We start from the raw sequence: 22,413 nt of genomic DNA, 5'->3' as shown, positions 1-22,413 counted from the left end.
AAAATCATAACAGACAATGCTCAAGTGTTCAGTTCAAGTAAGTTTGTTGCTTTTTGTCAGAAGTATAATGTTATTTTATCTCATTCAACAGCTTATCATCCACAGGGAAATGGATTGGCTGAATCCACTAACAAAACATTGATGAAGATCCTTAAGAAAACTATTGCAGAGAATCAGAAAGACTGGGATTCAAAGTTAAAGTTTTCTCTATGGGTTGTTCAAGTGACTACAAGAAGGTCTACAGGAAAATCACCTTTTGAGTTAGTGTATGGAACTCAAGCTTTGTTCCCAAGTCAGCTTGTGAAGCCTATAATTGCAATGATTCAGGAGGCAAAAGAAGAGCCCAATGCTCTGATAAGAAGAATGCATAAGGTAGTGGAGTTGAGTGAAAGCAGGGATAAGGTAAGAGATAATTTGATTATGTATCAATCAAAGATGAAGGGTATTTTTTACAGAAAGGCCAAAGAAATTGATTTTAAAGTTGGAGACCTGGTATTAAGGTGGGATACTATAAGAGAAGATAAGGGAAAACATGGGAAGTTTGATCCTCTTTGGTATGGCCCATTCAGAATTATAGAAGCAAGGGCAAATAATACATTCTTCCTGGAGAACCTTGATGGTAAATCTTTATAGTTGCCTGTCAATGGGCAGTACCTCAAACATTACTTTCAGTTCTGAAGCACAAGCATCCTGTCATTGTAGATACTGAAGTGAATTCATTATACAAATTCCATAGAATTTAAATTGGCTAAGCAATATGTGACTCCATGCCCAAGGTGAAGGCACTGATCTGCAGTTCTTAGTGCTTCTGTGGCAAAAGCACTATCCTTAGGTGGAGCCAGATGTTGTAGCATCCATTGTCATTTTAATTTTATTTTCAGTTTTATCACAAAAATGAAAAAAAAAAAAATAATATTATGTTATAACGGAAATAAAAGGAAATGCGGAAATTTGAAAGAAATGACTTATTTTATATTATTAATGGCTTTTGAACGTGAGAAACCCGCAAGAAGATCTAAGCCATCTGCTTGGAAGGCAACAAATATGACGGTAATCGCATGGTTAACAAGGGTGAGGTTTACTCCAAAATCGGATGCGAGAAGTTATAAAATCGAGTTAAAACCTCAGTTGATCAGGGCCATCCGCTTGAAGAATGCAAATCTAATGGTAATCGCGTGGTTAAAAAGGACGATGTTTAATTCTTAAAATGGACATGATGGTTTATAGAATGTGGTTTAATCCATTGAAGTTCGAATCAATCACAGCCTCTCATCAAGAAGGGATGAGATCTGACGAATATCACGTTGAAAAGTGCTCAAGTTTTATTATAAATTTCAGACCTAAGAAGTCTTTTAACTACAGTTTTGTTTCCTATCGGGTCCGTGGGGAAGGAAAAGGTCTGTGGAAAAGGCGGACGTGATAAGATTATGAACCAGAGTCTAAATTCTTTTCAGTTCCGTGGTAAGCCATATTCCGCGTAAATCAACCAATTCTGTTGTTTTAGTAGAATAACTAGAATTAGAGGCGGATGATTGAAACTCCAAAGGAACAGTGATTGGTCGGGTTTCTTTGTGTTTCCGCCAATCAGAGCACTTTCGATATATATGTGGGCCATAAGGGTTTCTTTGTGTTTCCGCCAATCAGAACATTTCTGATACATACGTGGGCCCATAACCCACAACCACGCACGGAATCTTGTAAAGATGTAGTTTCATTGTGTTAAAACAGTCTAGCTATTATCAAAACATTTACAGAGAAACTTCATCAGTAGTCAAGCCACAAATCTGAACAGCAAGCAACCATCATCATTTATATTCTGATTTCTGTTACTTCTTGTTATTTTGTTTTTTGTAATGACTTTTACTTTAGACAGTTAGGAGATAGTTAAGCAATTTGACAGTTTTGGTGATTATCAACTGTCACATGATGTATAAAAAGAGGAAAAATTATAGAAAAAAGGGTTTGAATTTTGAAGAACCTGGAGGCTTGGCTACTGTATTTTTGATAAACTGTTGATTAATGAAAGAATCAAAAGTTTTACACACATTGTTGGGTATGATTTTGTGACTTCTTTGTTATGTTTCATCATATATCTTCTTTTCTTTAAGTATAGTAATGAAGTGCAAGTCTTTGTTTACTTATGTGAATGAAGTTAAAATTCCTTAAAAGAGCGCTCCTATACTTAAAGCCCTTTCTTCTACATTTCTTCTAAGTTACAGATAATAGTTTTTGTGTAAAGCAACGTATTGTCTCTAACTTCCCAACGTGTTACAGATAATAGTTTCTATGTAAAACAGCATATTGTCTCTAACTTCCCAAAGTGTTACAGATAATAGTTTCTGTGTAAAACGACATATTGTCTCTAAATTCTCAAAGCATTCTCCACTCAGCATTCATATTCAGCAATCAAATGGCATTTTGAGACTTTCATACCACCTAAGTATTAAGGGTTAATAACCAGGTCCTTCACTTGAAGATACATCATACAAATAAGCGACAATAATAATAAACATTAATGTCTTAAGCACAATTTCTACACAGCCAAGAAATTGGTTTCTTAAGGGACAACATGGGTAATGTACAGCCTCGCTAGCAGCGGAGCAATATTTGTTTCCCTGAAGTGACTTCGTCGGGGTACTATCCAGGCCTGCTAGTAGCGAAGCAACACCAGAGATGAAAACCAGGAATTTGAAAATCCTTTTTCACTTGTGTATCTATATACTCCCCGTCCCCAATCAAAACAACTGAGTTTGACTTGCTTTTGTTAGTGTGCCACCAATGAAGAGAATGGTAGGGATTGTATCTTTAACTTAAGCTAAGTAAAGAAGTTATGGTTATCAATGAACTAAATAATACTTCTTGAAGAGTTAGACCTTGTTTACATGAGTCAAGATCCATACGGAGAGCTATAGTTCTACCATTGTGTCACCAAGTGTTGTAGCTGCTACAACCACCCTCCAAAATTGTGCCCATTCTTCAATTTTAGAGCCTTCCATTTTGTCCACGGGAGCTTATCATTTATTGTTGTCAAGTATTCATGTTATGATTTAGACTTATCTTTTGATTCTTTCCTTGTGATGTATTAATTCCATCTTGATATATTTCAAATACAAGCTAGCTCTTGACTTAACTTTGCAACATTATCAGACATCCCTCTAAAAACTATGCAATCTTGGAAGGAATCCAATCCTTGAGGATCTGAACTATGAAATCCAGATAGGCAGGATGGCCTTGAGCTGTGAAACTATGAAATTATGGGAGACAGCCCGGCCTTAAGCTCAGAAACTGCACAAATCTTCCCTTGAGCTCAAAAACTATGCAATTCATATAGTCAAGGAGTTGCCTAGTGGTTAGAAATTGTGCAATCCGTCTTGGTAATGTGAATGGTCAATTTCCTGAAAAAGAAAAATCAAAAGGAAATCCCTGGAAAATAGGGAGTGGATAATTAGTTTCCCGAAGGATGACACAGGTTGTTATTTTTGGACTTTCTGACAAGTGTCATTTTTTCCTTGATCTTAGCCATGCACGTCTTAAACCCTAATCAACCTATATCTATATAATAGATTCCCCTAGATCTCATTTGCACATTCTATCTTAGAGCTCTAGCCTTCCCAAGGAGATCAACGAGCCTTCGGTGGAGTTTACGGTGCTTTTTCAGGTGAGTTTTGTTTTTGTTGTCTTTTGTCGCTTTTTGTCGTTTCACTTCTATGAGTGTTGTTTTTCTTATTTCTTTTCATGGTTTCTCACATTTAAACTTATATTAGATTGTATAGATGTTTTTTCAATCTGTTGTTTGCCTTTACAAGTGCCACATCAACTTTCTTGTTTTTTTCCCATTAGTGGTCGTTGTTTCGGCGACTCCCTATGCATGTTTCTTTTTCCCTTTACATGTTGATGTTATTCACTTAATCTTCACTGATTGATATTTCCTTAGTCATGTCTACAGTCTAACTTGCACCAGCACTCATATTTTCCACTTCCCCAACCTCTTTGTGGGCATATCTACCCTTCACTTGGCTAGCAATTGCCTTGCTCAGTTGGGCATTGCACGAGTCCAAGGCTCAAGCTTCATGCTTGGCCTCTGAGATTGCACAATGCATAGTAACTGACTAGCCCAATTATGCATTTGTGCAGTTCTAGGGATCAAGTAGGTATCCGACTTTCCCATGTGAAAATATTGTCAGCTGGATAATTTCGCATACAGATTCCATGACTCTGCATATTAACAATGCCAGTGGACAAAAGCTTACTTATTTTTTGGCACCAGATTACCATCTCATGTACCATTTGTTGGAGCCAAAATCGCTCATGGATTCTTACTTCTATGTTGCCACCAGTTACTTGAGCACAAAGGAGGTTGTCAAAGGTTGGGTGAAAGAGCCAACAAAGTTTTGTTAAACACCCACCAACACCTACATGATTAAATCACTCAGGAGGGAATATCATCTCTTGATATCTCTATGTTGCAGAATATATGGTCAGCAGAGTATTAATACCTTCCCTAAAGGGTGGGAATTCTTACTGAACCAGGTTGTGAATGAAGGAAGACCATTCAACTGGTTAAAATTGTTGGCTCAATAGTTGAAGATCCATGTAGCAAATGCCCTGAATCCTCCCATGGGAAACCAAGCTAGATTTTACATGTATGCCTATCTACTAGATGTAATTTTCACTCACAATTCATTCCCTACCATGAGTTTGACTCAGACACCACGCGATATTGCCATGCACATTTATTGCAAGTCTCTTTTGGAGTGCAGCCATAGAGGAGTAATAGAAAAATTGGCTGATCACTTCCTCATTTTATTGTATAAGTTGATCTTTGAGGAAGAACCACCTTGCATGTCACATGGGGAAATTGAAGTAGTGTCAGAGATGGCATATTGGTTTGCCTCACTAGATGGAACTTTCCTCAGAGTGTTTGGTAGACAGAAGTCTCTGCATCATTTATCGAGGTATGCCACCAATAAGTTAGTCGTGCAAGAAGTTTCGTACCATATTTCCACAAGGTTATCAATAGTTTTGCATGGGAAGAATAAAGCACCTTGGCCCGCTCTTCCTTTGTAGATTGGATTGTACTAAATTAATAATCTGAAAGTTGTAGATACCAAAGGCAAGGAGATAGAAAAATTTGCATTTGGTCATTTGGACTTCAATCTATATGATCCAATGAATATTTGTAATTTTCAGTGGTCAAGCGGGACCTTTCACAGACCCAAGGAGGAAGCATGAAAAAATTGTTATAATGCCTCCAAGTCCCATGAACCAGTGAGATTCGTGAGAATATCACAGGTTACTCCGCAAAAAGAAGTCACTTCAGAGGCAGTACCAGTGGAAAGGCACAACTCAGTGTGCAAAAAGGGCAAGAGGAAAGTTTCACATTGTCCAATGGAAGAGTAGAGCCGCAAGATGAAAGCGGATCCATTCATCTTAAAATCAGCCATAGCAGTAGAGAAGAGGAGGAATCAAAGTAAGAAGGAGGAGGAGTTTAAGTGAGAACAAGAGAAGAGGAGATTAGAAGAAGAAAGGTGAAGACAAGAAGAAGAAGAAGAAGAAAGGCAAAGAATGGAATAAGAAGAAGCATCACAGAAACAAATCAATGAACAAGAGAAGAACCAGCTACTAGAAGAGGAGAGTGAACATTTGCAGGACAAGGAGCTCACTCAAGAAATTAAGGATTTGATCGTGATTCAATACATGGAGGTATAACCGGAGTAGTTAAACCAAGATGTTGACCTGAAGTCAAGCACTCACTAGGTCACAATTTAGTCTCCCCCTCCTCTGGCAATAGAGAAAGCTCTAAGCAAGGAAGAGGAAATTGTTCCTCTTGATGAGGGTCTAGTTGTATGTTATGAAACCATCTCACAAAGAGATAGAAAAGATAGATAAATGCCTTAGAATTCAGCCTCTTCGAGGGGGAAACCTCCTTTACATTACACAAATGAACAATTCTTGGATGATACAAATGAAAAGACCTCCTTTCTATATATAGGAGTCTAAGGGGTCATAATATAATCAAAGCCGACATAACAATAATAATATAAGGGCACAATAATAACAATAGTGGGCTTCTATGGGGCACAATAGTAACAATATGGGGACTACATGGGTACAACAATTTAATAAGGGGGTTGTACTAATAACAATAAGGGGTTACACTAGTTATATAGGGGCCTAACATGCCCCTCTCCTTCAAAAAGTGTTGTCCTCAACGCTTGAGTAGTTCTTGATGCTTCTGTATAAAATTCTTGTCCTCCCATGTGGAATCTTTAGCGGGTAAGTTCTTCCACTTGATGAGATACTCTGAAATTGATCGATTTCGTAGCTGTCGGGTTCTTGTTTCTGTGACTACTCCAGGTTCCAATATGATTTTTCCTTCCTCTTCAAGTTCTGGCAATATTTGTTGAATTGGGATCTTCTGCAACTTTTGAATGAGTGGCCATACTTCTTCATCCTTCTTCCATTCATCCCTTGCTTCGTTTATCCAATCTGGTTGGATAATAGAAATAACACAAAAGAATGCTTCCACATCCTCATCCTTCCTTGAGAGTGCATCTACAACAAAATTTTGCTTCCCTTTTCTGTAGATGATGTCAAAGTCATAACCCAACATATTTGGGACCCATTTTTTCTGTTCTTCTAAAAATAATAGTTGTTCTAAAAATTATTTAAGACTATCATGATCCATTTTTACCTTGAAGTGTCTTCCCATTCGGTAAGGTCACCATTTCTTAAGTGCATGTAGTATTGCCAACATTTCCTTCTCATAAATATCTTGCTTGAGATGTAGCAGTAAATATATGCAATCACCTACATCAAAACATTTCTCACTATGATGTTGATCTACCTGTTGTTTCATTCGATTTTGCACCAAAGTGGCGTTATCCTTTAAAAGTTGGAGAACTTGTTGTTGATGCTCGATGTGATCTTGCACTACTTGAACCTTTTTCTTCTTGATATGTCCTTCTATCTTGAGAGTTTGAGGAGTGGTAATTTCTTCCAATGATTTACAAGATATGGTCGAATTCATTTCTTGATGCTCGATGTGATCTTTCACTTCTTGAACACTTTTTTCTTGATATGTCCTTCTGTCTGGATAGCTTGAGGAGTGGTAATTCTGGCCAATGCATTACAAGATATGGTTGGATTCATTTCTTCTTTCTTGATGTGATCTTTCACTTCTTGAACCTTTTTCTTCTTGATATGTCCTTCTATCTTGAGAATTTGGGGAGTGGTAATTCTTGCCAATTCTTTACAAGATATGGTCAAATTCATTTCTTCTTTCTCTGGGGTTTGGTCCTAGCGCATATCCTCTTCTTTTGATGTTTCTTGATCCATTTCTTCCTCCTCTTCATACTCTATGTAAAATATTTTCTTCTCAGCACACTTATGACCTTTAGTTCATTTGCTATCACAATTGTAACAAAGCCCTTTTTTTCTTTTCTCTTCCAATTGTTGTGGTGTAACCCTTGTAGGTTGTGGAAGGCTATGAGAAACAACACTTCCATTATTATAGTTGTGAGGGGTATACATCCTTGTTGCCATAATTTTACTTTCCACTATGTAACAAAGCCCTTTTACTCTTTCCCATTGTTGTGGTGTTGCTTAAAGAAGGTGTTGCTCTTTGTATCCTCATAATGTGCTATCATTTCCTCTATGAAAATTGACCACGTAACAAGTTGTTTACGAGAACAAAGCCATTTATACCATAAAAATTGATCTGGTTCTAAATATGAAGATGCAATACATACCTTTTGTAACAGTGGTACACCATGTAGATCGAAATATTGCTCCATCTGAAGTATCCAATTTACTGGATCCTTGCCATCAAACTTCCTCATATTGCCTTTTCTTGATTTTAGGAGCTCGATCTTGAAACGACTATAACTCTGTAATTTTGGTTCTTCCAGTTCTGAAATTGCGACCAGCAGTAGCCCTCTGCATCCTCTTTCCAATGCCACCAATCTGATCGGATTTAGGTTCTCCAAGAAAGAGTTATGTGCAATCTCCCAAGGTGAACCAATTATATACCTTTTCAGAAGAGTGAACCTATATGAAGTGCCACGTGACCCTGTTTTGACTTTCGGGTCTAAAAAATATAAACAGGAAACTACAGTCTATCCTCTTTTTGTAACTTCTTATGAAATTGCAATCTGATGCTCAAAACAAAAGTTATGACGATTTTCCCAAGGTCACCTATTTGGAATGTAATTCAGGAGTCTGCAAAAATACCAACTTCCTCATATCATATCTCTTCAAATATTGCACGAAATGATCTGAAATTCAAACCCAAGGTTTGGCGCAATTTCTTCTCAAATGGGTTTTTTTTTCGCTTCTGAAACATCACAGAAAAAAAAAAAGTTATAGTGAAAATGCCACGATGACCTATTTGGAGCATTGAAACCCTAGAATCCAAAGCTCTAATACCAAATGTTATGAAACCAGCTCACAAAGAGATAGAAAAGATAGATAGACACCTTAGAATTCAGCCTCTTCGAGGGGGCAACCTCCTTTACATTACACAAATGAACAATTCTTGGATGATACAAATGAAAAGACCTCCTTTCTATATATAGGAGTCTAAGGGGTCATAATATAATCAGAGCCAACATAACAATAATAATATAAGGGCACAATAATAACAATAGTGGGCTTCTATGGGGCACAATAGTAAAAATATGGGGACTACATGGGTACAACAATATAATAAGGGAGTTGTAATAATAACAATAATGGGTTACACTAGTAGTATAGGGGCCTAAAATTCTAGACACATACAATCTGACTTACAACAAGCTTCAGAAGAATATTGTACAAGCAAGGAAGAAACATTTTTCGGATGATCTCATATCTCCTGCATTCATCAAAGAAAGGGTAATTGTGACAAACACCAGAAGGAATCCAAATGCCATTGTCGCAACCAACTTGGCCTTCGCAGGTGCTACAAAGTCAAACACAGAGTATCTGATGGTCGAGAACAAATAGTTGGCAAAGAATTTATAGGCTATGGCAAAATAAGTTGAACAGCTCCAAGCAGAGGTTCAGAATGCATCTCCCATGCAATTTTACCTAGAAGAACTTAATGCAACCATACTTAGTGAAGTATCGACATTGGAAGAAACTATACAGAGCTTGTATGAAGAGATTGTCACCATGCATAAAGCAGTTTTCTGTTTGCACGGCATGTAGCAGAAGTGTAAGGATAACACCAAATATCTCAAGGTTTCCCATACATCTATCTTTGCCATGCATGAGTAGCCGATGAAATACCAAGGGGCATCGTCCAAGTTAGCAAAGAAAACAAGGCAACGAGTAGAGTTGGAGAAAGCACAAGTGTGGATGATCATTCAAAGCAACAAACAACTCACCTCATTCATCGCCAATATTCAGGCCTCATAAACATGATTGTACAACAACATGGATTTCATGGTGAATTCACACAGCAACCCATCATTTCCTCACTCACTGAATCCAAACACAGGAATTAGGTCAGGAAGGAGGTTGAAGAATACTTGGACTGGTTTAGACAGGTTGCTACCAAGGAATATCTTGACGTGAACAGGCATAATATGCAGAAGTACATTGGTGGCCCCGTCCAAATCAATATTATGATGCTCCTAATAAAGAAGGAAACTTAGACCAATTCCAAATCGGTGTACCCATATGCCGTGGAGGCTAGAGTCTGCTTTCAGCCTGATCCCATCGCATAGTTTGGGGAAATCATCACACAGTACAAAGATTGTCACCGTCATGTGACCGATAACCTACCATTTGAAGTTGTTGAGCTAGAGATTACCCAAAATAAAGCTTAAATTATTTGTCTTATTAGGTTTTCTAGTTGGATCTACCCAATTTTTCCTTATATGGTTACGAGTATATTGTAATATTATTTTGTAATTAATTTGTAAGTGGGATTCCAAGTGTCAATTGTGGAATGTGAATATTAATTTTGTAAAGAATTTGAAGAGTCATGGGAGAAGTCCAAGAGTCACAAAAGGGAGATGAATAGTCACCCATTTTGTTATAGATATGTTCTCATAGCTCATGTAAAGGAACTTTTGGGAGCCGATATTTTGGCTAGGGTTTTGAGCTTAGAATCAAGAGCTTGGGAGTTTTATGGAGAGCCTTGGCTTCTCTGTAGCATAGAGGTAGTATATTTCTTTGGAAGAGCATGTGTAGACTTCATGTTCCACTATTGGAACTAGTGGTTTGTCAATGGTATATGACGCTTGGAACTTTCGCTTTAATAAAATCTCAGAGCTAGCGCGTTTTCATGCATATGTTGTGAATATAGTAGGACTATTCTTGTTATGTTTACAATATATGTTATTTCACTTACGCTAACACTTATGAACTATTTTGTTTGCATTAGTATGAATCTTGTTGAATGCGTGTTGTTGTTTATTTCCATCATGGTTAACTTGTGAACTATTTTGTAGGCTAACTTGTGATGTATTTTATACTTGTGTTCTCCCTTCAAGTTGTGTACTATTACAGGCTTCTAAGGGGCTCACTCATTTTCCCCTCATTGTGTTAGAACCTTTCATACATCGCACTTGACCCTCCGCAGAGTCACACACTTGTTCACCAAAGTCACGAATACACCACTCTATGCATTATTGCAGCCAAGGCACATCATTAAAACCCACTGCTTCGGCAACCGGGCCATATTCCGGATGGGGCTCCTACTCCAAATGGTGTGAGGTCTAATTGGGACTTCATATCAGGGAGACCCCCTGAATGTTGGTGGGTCAAGAACCATCAACAAAATCAAAATTCATGTTTTTATTCAAAATTGTAGGGGTTTGGGTTCAACTAATCTCCAACAAAAGAAGACCATGATCTTTCTTACAAGCATGACTATCAAGGTGTGGTTGAACGCAGAAGAAGCTTGGGGTAAACACAATATTTTGGAACTCTCATCAACACGCAGGTAAATAAAATCAACGAATAATACCTATAATTTATTACTTGTACAATCTATTTATTATTATTATTGGGCTTAAAGTAATATGTTTGTTTGTTTTAAGCAGGCAACTGATGAAGAGACACAACCTAGTGTCAGTGGAGTGAGGTGGTCTGCAACTTGGTAGGAGGTATTTCTTGTGCTATAAAAAATGTAGTATGTATTAATATTAAAAATATTTAATTGCAAATAATGTATTAATTATAACCTTTCTTATTTAAACTCCAGAGCATGTAGAGGATGAAGCTACAAAAGAAGAGGAACATATGGCTGCATCTAAAAGTATTATGCTTGCCTTTGCTACTAAAGCAGGTAAAGAACACTCTAATGTTCTTTTTATTAATTAAATACTTGTAATATTAATAACAAAAAATATCAATTTAACATATATTTCTTGTTATAGTTGATGATCTTCCCCTCTTGTGATAGCCTCGACAACGTTGTGACTACATGACTAGGTCATCGATGAGAGCTATAGAGGCCATAAGAACTGAAGGGGAAGAAGTAGTTGATGAAGCCATTTATGAATTATTTAAAAAAAAATAAAAAATAAAAAATAAAAAATTTAAATTATCAAAAAATAAATAAATAAATAAATAAAAAATTGATTGTACTAGTTATATCCTTATGTTGTCATCCTATTTTGCTCCCCAGGGTTAGTCCTCTTGATTCATTATATTTATGACCTTTTACCTTGGCCTTTGACCACTCCTTTCCTAGTTTTATGCCATAACCATGTGTGGGGAAGCTTATTAGTGCGGTTGGAACCTTCCAACTGCATGCACAACCCAAATTCCATGTGGTTATGACAAAATTTTCAAAGTTTCGTCCGTGTAGTTGGGAGACTTATTCTAGAGACTTGTGGTTCCTAGGAGATCAGTTCAACTCATCATATTATCTCATCTATTTTAGATGGCTAAGACACATTATTGAGAAGCTTCTCTAATTTCTCTTCATCCTAGGTGTCTACATTCATCCTCCTGGGAGTCTTCTTCTTCCTATTTATACTAGGCTATCCTAGAGTGTCAAGCTAGTGATAATCTACTCTAGAGAGAGAGCTAGACATGGAAAGTTGTATGTTGCTATTGTGATTCATTTTTTAGAGTTTCATGTTTCCTTGAGTCTTTGTTCATTATAGTGGGGAGACTATGCCAAAATTAGGAGAGGAACGTTGAAGCTAAAGGTATTGATGTAAATTTGATTATATGGTTAATGAATATTCATGCTCCTTTCCTTTACATCAGGTTTGCAACAATCTATATTCATGTATTTCTTGATGTTTTGAGCTACCAGTATTCAGTGGAAGACTACTTGTCGTCTTTGTTTGTTTGTGCTTGTGTGTAGGATTGAATTGGGAGTGGAATAAAGGGATCTCCTAGATTGGAGCGAAAGGATTTTGCATCAGACCCAAAACCCTTCACCAACCTACGAGGAGGTAAGGTACTTCCTCAAACCCTATAACATTAGGAACTACGTGGAGACTGCTTGCATAGCCATATAATTAGGGATTTTTTGTTGAATTGGGTTAGCCATATCCTTTTGTTGTCTGGTAATCCTAATAGGGCATAGGATTGTGGAGCAATGGCTCCTTATGTGTAGAATTTACCGCAACTAAATTTACAATAGCAGCATATGACCCTCCAACTCTTTGATTCTTCTTTTGGTGCTTTCAATGAGAAGTAGTTACAAAAAAGGAATACTCTAACCTACTATGGCTAGAAGGTTCTAACTTGTATTGTTTTATCTCTTTTTCGAGCTTGAGGGACTAAATTTATGAAAAACGAACCTAAAAAGAGAAAAGGTAAAGGAGAATTCACCTTCGTTAGTACTCAAAATGGTAATGCCAATTGTGTCGCCCTTAAACATGGCAGCTTTCTGCATCATTATATCACAGTTGGTTTTTAGCTTACCTATGAGTCATACCACACACATGAGTTTGTCTACTCATATGGTTGGTTAATCTTCCAGTCATATGGGGCATGCTTCAATGTCTCCTACATCATTGCATGACATCACGTGGTTCTCATTACTCATTCTTCCAAGTCACACTTGTGTCATGCCACTATGTGTTCAAGGGAAGACTCAACCTATGTTAGCTATCTGTAGTTGCATGTTGACCTTTTTGAGACATCCATCCCTTTATTAGTTGTACTTCATTCATACATCACATCATCCTCGTTTGTTCCATGTCAATTGATGGGGGATACATCAAGGCCCTACTTCAACGAATCTTCTCCTATCGACTTCAGCTCATCATCCAAGAGCTTAATCTAGGAAACAATAGTACCTTGGAGCTTTCAAACCTAAGTAGTAGGATTCCTCGCAATTGATAGTGGGTTTAAATCATTGGCTCTTGATTGGTCAAGTTCACTAGTGTTAGACATCATCTCATCTATTCAAACTTAGTGGACTGTATTAAGTACCTTGGGGTCCATTTTCCTCATTGGTGTATTCCCTTGCGTCTATTACTAGCAGACCTCATTGACTGGAAATCATACAATTTCTACCATGCTCGACATCAGCACAGCTATTCGCATGCTATATATTCCTACCATGGGGGTTATGTCAAAGACCCTCGATTAGGTACGTCTCACTCTTACATGGAACCCTTCTCAAGTTGAATTGGAGTTATGTATCATTTATGTACCTTGAGGGATATTCTGGGGCACTTCCTGTCTGTCATGTCTCCATAACCTTACTGATGTATACTGTGACATAGATGTTTGGTAATTTAATTGATGTTAAATTACGTAAATGAAGTATCAACTAGGGCTAGTAAACTAATGAAATGTATGTGAATTGTCTGTGTTAGGATTCCTTATCACTCAAACCATTCCTAGATTAAATGAGATACTAAAATGCACATGTTTTCTTTAACAACTATGAAAGTAAATATGAAATCAAAACTAATGCTCTTTCTTAAAAGAAAGATCGCACTCTTCTTGAAATAAACATAACACTTGCTTCACTCTTGCTTGAAATGAAATCACACACACACTTTCTCGAAAGAAAATATCACACTTTCTTGAAATTAAATCACACACACACTTGCTTGAAAGAAAACTTGATAATGAAACCAGATCTAAATTACTCTGACAGAAAAAGAAATTAACTCTATACTTAAATTTAAATATTATTCACACAACTACAATGTAACTCAAAATGATACCGAAAATCTATATCAATCCACACCCTATTATACTACTTTCATGTGCATAAGAGATCTCGGATTAAACAAATCCTGCCTTAAAAGCAATCCTAAACATTCATTCAAAGACAAAACTTAAGCAGTTAGATAAACTAATGAAATATTATAGAGAATACATAATTAAAATGCTAACTATAAATAGTAAAACCTTACAACTCGAGGGGGCCCTCCTGTGAGAAGTAGGTGACAGCACGACTCCTTCACAAGATTATATACGCATGGATAAATCACACAACAAAAGGATGAAATGAAACAAAGTTTGTAATTGCAAAAACAGAGTTTAAAAACAATATCCAAGTCTATGACTGTCATGTCGAGAGGCATATTTATAATCTCTTACGAATAATTGTTTCAAAGTATTACGACCCTACCCTACTCGATAGTGACTAAAATTAACATGAAGAGATAACATAATGTGATTTCCTCATGATTTTCTATCATTGAAGCAAATCATGAGGTTGAATATCTACATTCACTAATTCCTCGCTCGCCTAGTTCGCCTTCCTCGGTGGTTGACTTTCGCTTTGACTGAGATGCTACGGTGCTTTCCTTATCGATCCAGGTTATGAAGATAGGTACAAATCATTGTGCCAGCTATTTTTCACCTAGCCATATGTCTCGTTCCTTGGTTGGAGTTTCGAAACCTATCAAACCTTCGATTTTGTTGCAGAATCAATCATTAGCTGCAGAATTGGTGCAATTCAGTAGCTCATGCAAATATTAAGTTAAATAATAAAGGAAAATGAAACTTATGAAACAGAAGATGATTAGATACCTATTATGCCATAAAATTTGTAAATTGATGCCCAATTTAGAGTTATTAGAGTCAAAATTAAGGTCCATGGAGTGTAGGAAAGTGGTAAAAAAGAGACAATTTTGGGCTTCAACAATAGATCCACATTGTATTTTATGGTGGTTATGCTCTATCTGATGAGTCACATGGATCCACTGTGTATTCTTCGTGGTCATGTTTAGCATTTCATGTCATGGATCTGTAGTGTATGTTTTGGAGGACATGTTCAATATTTCTTTATGACTGAGCATCGGTATGCTTGCCTCCGGGATGTTATCAGCATAGTTGAGACTTCAACATTTGGTTTCTTCTGATCTGATTTCTTGGATTTGTCTCCTCCCTCCTGTTTTTACCTTTGAGCTTTATTATAATGCATTTCAGCCATCATTTACTCTTCTGACCTCATGCATTAGGGGGCATATGTTATCAACTTATTTTTCTCCCTACAGTTTGTATGTTTGACTCACTATATTGTTGAACTTTTTCCTTGGCATTTTGTTATACGCAATTTATACCTATAGATAAGTATATCTTCCCTAAGTGGGTAGTTACACTTAGAACAACTGAAGTAAAGATGTTTTAACCTTTTCCTACAATAAACAGATAAGATAAAGGAACCTACTTGTGATCCTTCACTTCCTTTAATCTCCTTTGAGTTGCTCTCGTCACTCCCGCTTAAACTGAATTCACTCAATTAGTACCTGCCAACATAAACAGAAGACTACAAAAATCAAATCATATGATCTATTTATTGTAAACAAATTGAATCAACAACATTTGAACATACATTCATCATAAATCTAGACAAAAGTATTGGAAAAGGAACAAACAACTTTATTGATTGATAGAAGGAGAAGTTACGCCCAATGTGGTTCGATCTTGTGTCACTCTTCCAACTTAGTCCAAGCCCTCATCACACCAATAGCAACATCAATCTAGCATCATAACATTAATTGACAATGATTTCAAGTCTCTAAACCAATAGTATTTCTCTATAATATGCAGCCCCTTGGCTCTATGATGGGAGGCCAATTTATAGATGAATACAAGTGGTTTTGTCATTAATAGGAATTGAATGGTTTTCCATAATTGGATGATTAGTTTCCATGTTCAAAGGGATGAGAGGATAGAGGATTAGATGATCCAAGGCTATCCTAAGTCGAGCTCATCTTGATAGGATAGGAGTTGGGTTCCTTCTAGAAGGATCTAGAAAGGAGGAATATACTCAGGATCCAATGAACATTTCGAGGATTCTCACCCAGCGCAGGCTTGAGTGGGCTTAGGTGCTCTGCAACGCAGCCTTGAATGGGGCTACCTGCTCTGCAAAGCACTTACCCCTGACCAGGGGTGCGTTGGTGACCCAAGGAAGCACTTCAGCAGGTTTGAAGTCAAGAAACTCTCATGGATGAAAGCACTCAATGAGGTGGCATGTCTAGGGCATGTAGCAACTGAATTAGGGTTTGATAGACCCTGTTTACATTGATCTAATTGTCAGGAGTGATGTGCCCAAATAGACCTATAACAGCTTCCCCCTAAAGCATGAAGTCAAAAATGATAATGTTGAGTGATATGATTTATGATGTGATGAGGAGAATTTGAAGCGAGCGTGACCTGCATCAATTACAATACATAATATCATGATATCTTTGAATTTTTCATGAATTGCTGAGGGAAGGCATACCCATGCTCAGCATATAAAATTTTCATTACATGTACATAAATCAGATAGTCGTCTACAGATATAGATCCATGTTAAGATGATCGTCTGTGTAAATCCATCATACAGATGATTTAGTACTCTCCTGAAATCGCAGCCCAGATGGATGAAAACTCCACAAGTTCTTTTTCATAAATTTGTCTCTCAAGTCTGAAAAAGCGTAAAATAATACAAGAGAGAACCTATTGATATTCCTTTTTTGTAAGTAATCTATCTTAGTCTGAAAAAGGGTTAAACTTATACTGAGTAGATTTCGTTTCCAATCCATTTACAAGCTGAAAAGGACAAGCGCCCAACAATCTTTTCATATTTTGAGAGTTTGAAAAGAGCTAAAAGAGGACTCTAAGAGGGTTCCTTTTTCGATGTTTAACAGAGCTCAAAAAATAGATAAAAGTATGCTCTATGGTCAAAAGTATATTTTACAATCATGCACGTCAAATTCACTATGTCGTCTGTAAACATGCTCAAAGAAACACCAAATAGATTAAGCATACCTATTTAATTGGTAAAAATAGGTAAAAACTATAGTTTATTCATTTAATGAACATTAAATAACCATAAAACAAGAATTTACCAAGTCATTTTACCATTTGACATTTACCATTCAGTTTTGTGCTCTGAACCATTTTTTTACCTCAAACTTCAATAGCTGATTGCGAGAGATTATGTGGATCATTCTTCGTTCCGTCAGGACCACGTAGGAGTTCTACCTATTCTCTTTCATTTAAGGTCATTCTTTTTCAATTTCAGGCAAAATTTTTAGGGTTTTGCGGTCCCTAAGGTAAATATACCATGCTCGGGGATCAGTGCATCCTTATGCATAAAAAATTGCACTACAAAGCATTCAAACATAAGGGAAACTACTCTACATCGCACTACCTATAGATCAAGGGTGCGTTGGGCACAGTTTAGAAATTTGATTCATCATTTCTACCCAAAATCTCTTCAGTTTTTTGCATGAAATGAATCCTAACTAAGCCTATGGTGTGATTTCAGACTTTGGTCGAATCAGAATGGCTATCACATGGCATGAAAGAGAACATGAAGAACATTATATGGTTGCCCTAAATGATCCCAGTACTGTTGAGGCCCTCAAAGATTGTGGATTACTCAAATATTTCAGGTTATCCAGGATGAGGCAACAATTAGAACTATTTTAGTCCTTCGTTCATTCATGGGATCCAGCGAAATGGGTTTTTCACATAGGGGACAAAGTGCTCCCTATATTGATCGATGATATTTACTTTCTCACAGGATTGTCGAGACATGGTGCCCCCATTTCTCTTTCAGGTTCTACCCGTGGGGGTGAATCAGTGAGGGACTACATTTGACAATTCTACCGTCTAGGTACATAGCCTAGCAAAGATGGAAAGATAAACATCAGGGATGTTCATGATTTACCCTTGCAAAAAATCCTTTTTACTATCGCAAAGTTGGTGGGTAGGGTGACACTTCATGTCGCGAATAGATCATACATGCAGTATGTGCTCGAGTGTCTCGAGCCAACTATGTTCAACTGGTGTGAGGCAATACTCTCTTTGATGAAAGAGCAGCTGACTAAAGTAAAAAGTGGTAAGACGAAAAATTTCAGCTATGGATCGATCTTGATTGCTTTTACTTTGGAGAGAATTCCATTGATGCAACCTCAACATGTGACACTGAGTTTAGCTGGTCCTAGAGATCCACGGATGCAGAGATGGGTAGAGTTGATGGCTAGACATGTTGGTCAGTCATCAATCTCATTTTCTACCACATTCTTCAGTTGGCTCCATCGACAACATATTGTCATAGAGTGTTGGAAATAATACTGAGAGGGGGGGTGAATCAGTATTATCAGATCAATCAAACTTTTTTCTATTTCATACTCAGAAACATATACGCTACTTCAATTAAGTGAACCCGCGTGTACACGCTACTGTGTCTAATGAAACTCGCGTATATCCAGAGATCTTATAATTCAGTTATCTTAATCTTCAGTAAATGCATCAGATCATTATTAAGCATATTAACAGTAAACAGGTGCAGAATAACAGAACAGAACATCACACAAGAGCCACACACATGAACACCATGATATAAGGTGGAAACCCAATGTGGGTGAAAACCACCTGCTGCAATTCGTCTCTTTCTTCTTTAATAAGAAACTTCTTTTACAATGCACTGGTGCAGTCATTTACCAGCACGCAGGCTGCAACCTGCAGAGGGCTACAACCCTCATAGCTCTTGTACTAGCCGATCCATTTACTAGTACGTAGGTGCCAACCCTACAGAAGGCTACAACCTTCACTCGTTTTCCAGCTGCTCCTGGAAGGGAGCTACAACCCCCCTTGGCTCTTGTACTGGCTGATATGTTTACCAGTACGTAGGTGCTGGCCTACGATCTTCCCGGGACCACGTTTCATCAATTTTCAGACTGGATCCATGAAACAATCATCATTGTAGAACAACCTGCATCATCAATCACTGAAACACCCAATTCTGAATCGCTGTAACCCTGTCAACAACAACCAGACAACATAACAACAACCAGATCCAACTTCATCTTCAAATATCATACTTCACATTGTATACGCTACTTGGATGAACCCAACCTGCGTGTATACGCTCTTTTACCAAAGCCAACCCGCGTACAGATCTACAAATTCTAACTTATAACTCTGCAGCTATATCAGACATCAAAACATACCCAGATCATAATAATAAACATGCGTCAGTAGATCTGATCTATCCACAGGCAAACCATATGAAGATAATCATTCCAAGCCTTGAGATCTCGTTCCATCATTCATCATCCTCCACATGAGTGAAACCTTGGTTCAGATCACCAACCCATAACCAGCACTTGGATCTCACACTTCCTCAGATCTTCATCACTCACACACTCTCTTGCACCTTGCCTACATTCATTTGCCTAATGATCTTCTCCTTATATAGCCTTAGGCCCTTTACAATACCACGGTCCAAAACCATAGTAACACAATACCATCAACTTCAAAACTAGGGATCAACACGTCCGTCGAGACACCATGGTCCAAAACCATAGGCACAACTTCCAAGGACTAACTGCCATGGACCAAAGGTACGTTTTCACATACACGCTCTTTTACTGAAGCCAACCTGCGTGTACACGCGACTTGGGCTTAATGAACCTGCGTGTATGAACTTTCTTGGCCTGCTGTACTAAGATCTGTCTTCTGATTAAGTTGCCATCACCTGTACCAACCTCTGAGCAACTGTACCAACCTCTGAGTGAGTTGCCATCAAGGACAACACTTCAATCATAATGCCAACAATCTCCCCCTTTGGACTTGATGGCAACCACCACACAAAGTCACTCTCCCCCTTTGACATCAAGGGCAAAGGGCGGACCAAGATATTCTCTTTTATGGTATACCTTCTGCTGTCCATACTCCCCCTGAGTACCTGCTGCAATCTCCAAATGTGCTCCCCCTTTGTGTATGCCAAAGTGTACCAATCTATCCATCCTGCTCTTGCTGAATTGTGTTGTTCATGCTCGCCTTGACTGTAGGTAAGATCTGCAAAAGATGTTCTTCAAGAAGAACAAAGACTTATACACCATAAAAGACCTTCCTATCACCAAAGACTCATACATACATCCATCTCTCAACTAAGTGAGGATATACAAACATTGACTCATCCACCCAACCAAGTGGGGATACATCAAAAGTTTACATATGACAACCAATCGTATTGCATCAATCATCCCAGGCATAGTGGGGAAACCAAAATAGGCCGTTACATGACCTTGACGCCTTGAAAGAGATACCATAAAAGAGATACATGCTGAAGTTTCTAAATGGGCTCCAAGTTGTATCAATCCATCCATGCTCCCCCTGAGTAGATGCAAGTTCTAAGATCAGCAATTCATTCAAGACCATGACTATCATTCATCATATATGATCTGTACCATCAGCCTGCAATGCCATTCCTTTGATCAAACAACAAGATGTATCATTTAGCTTCATAGACTTTATCAACAACTTCTAACCATAATGCCAACAATGCATTATTTGAAGTATATGCTCCCCCTGAGCCTGTGCCATCTGTAGTTAGATCTGATCATGCATACATCAGTAATAAGCATCAAGATCTCATCATCAAGTTAGGATTAAACACTTCTAGCATCTTACAAGTATCAAAACATTTCCAAACATCCTCAGCAGACTGTAACTATTAACCAATAGAGCATATACTGGACTGGATCATATCAGACCCCTTTTCTGAGTCTGTCCCCACTGCTTTTTCACAAACTGACATATACGCGACTTTGCAGTGTGAAACTCGCGTATATACGCGGCTTTACTTCATGAAACTTGCGTATGAGAATTAGAACACTGAAGTTTTACATCTTCAGCTCCCCCTGAGTCTGTTGTGTCTGTGCTGTGCTGAGTACCCTGTGCTGTGCCACATCTTTCTGGCTGAACTTCCTTCTTCTTCCATATCTTCAAGCATGTTGATGATTTCTTCTTATCATGAGTTTTGTTCCTGCAATCTCTTGCTCTATGTCCAAACTTGTTACATGCATAGCATCTTACATGTTTCATATTCCTCTTATAGCAATCAGCAACTTTGTGGCCAAATATATTGCAAGAAAAGCAATATCCATTAAAGTACCTTGAATGTGATGATCTTTCTGCATGATGGTCTTGAAACCTTCTTCTTCTACATATGGCTGCAATATGTCCAAGATTATGACATACATAACATTCAACATTATTCATGGGAGGAGTAAAAGATTTTCTTTGAGGAGTCTCTTTCCTTGATTGTTGATGAGGTTGACCTTTCATCTCCTTGTAGGGCCTTTCAGATTTTGCATTAGAGATTCTTGTCTTACTTTGTGAACCAGATTCACCTTCAATAGACTCATGAAAACCAAGACCAGTTTTGATAGCAGGGGACCTTTGATTACTAAGAATATCATCCAAGATCTTAGTACTATCTTGAAATCGTAATAGTTTATCCTTTTCTTCTAATTTACTTTTCAAGATATTTACCTCAACTTGATGTTGTTCTTCTTTGTCTAGACATTGCTTCTTCAAGGTCTCTTCAGCTTTCCTTCCTTCATCCAACTGATGTCTTAGTTTGAGGATCTCGTTTTCTTGCTCTTTATTCAGTGCTAGCAGCATTTCTCGAATTCTGGAGGCACATTCCAACAGACCTTCTAATTTGATGATTTCTTCTTTGAGGGCATTCTCCTCTTTGCTAGGTAGATCTTGCTGATCTATGGTTTGATCTGATGCTTCATTTGTTTGTCCATCTTCATTCTGAGGTGATTCAGGATCTGAATTCAACGGCAGGTTGTCATTGTTCCTTTGAGCTGTCTTCTTCTTCTGACGTGCTTTCTTCCCCATTGTTCTACGAATCTCCTTCAAGCGATCAAGCTTCTCTGAAGGACCTGGCTCGGATACCAATTGTTGGAAATAATACTGAGAGGGGGGGTGAATCAGTATTATCAGATCAATCAAACTTTTTTCTATTTCATACTCAGAAACATATACGCTACTTCAATTAAGTGAACCCGCGTGTACACGCTACTGTGTCTAATGAAACTCGCGTATATCCAGAGATCTTATAATTCAGTTATCTTAATCTTCAGTAAATGCATCAGATCATTATTAAGCATATTAACAGTAAACAGGTGCAGAATAACAGAACAGAACATCACACAAGAGCCACACACATGAACACCATGATATAAGGTGGAAACC

Source organism: Pinus tabuliformis, chromosome 3_2, assembly GCF_031772625.1.
Source record: "Pinus tabuliformis cultivar Carrire ecotype Pingquan chromosome 3_2, CPIR1, whole genome shotgun sequence".
Taxonomy (NCBI): domain Eukaryota; kingdom Viridiplantae; phylum Streptophyta; class Pinopsida; order Pinales; family Pinaceae; genus Pinus; species Pinus tabuliformis.
The sequence above is the reverse complement of the archived record's forward strand: the minus strand, read 5'-3'. Positions refer to the sequence as shown.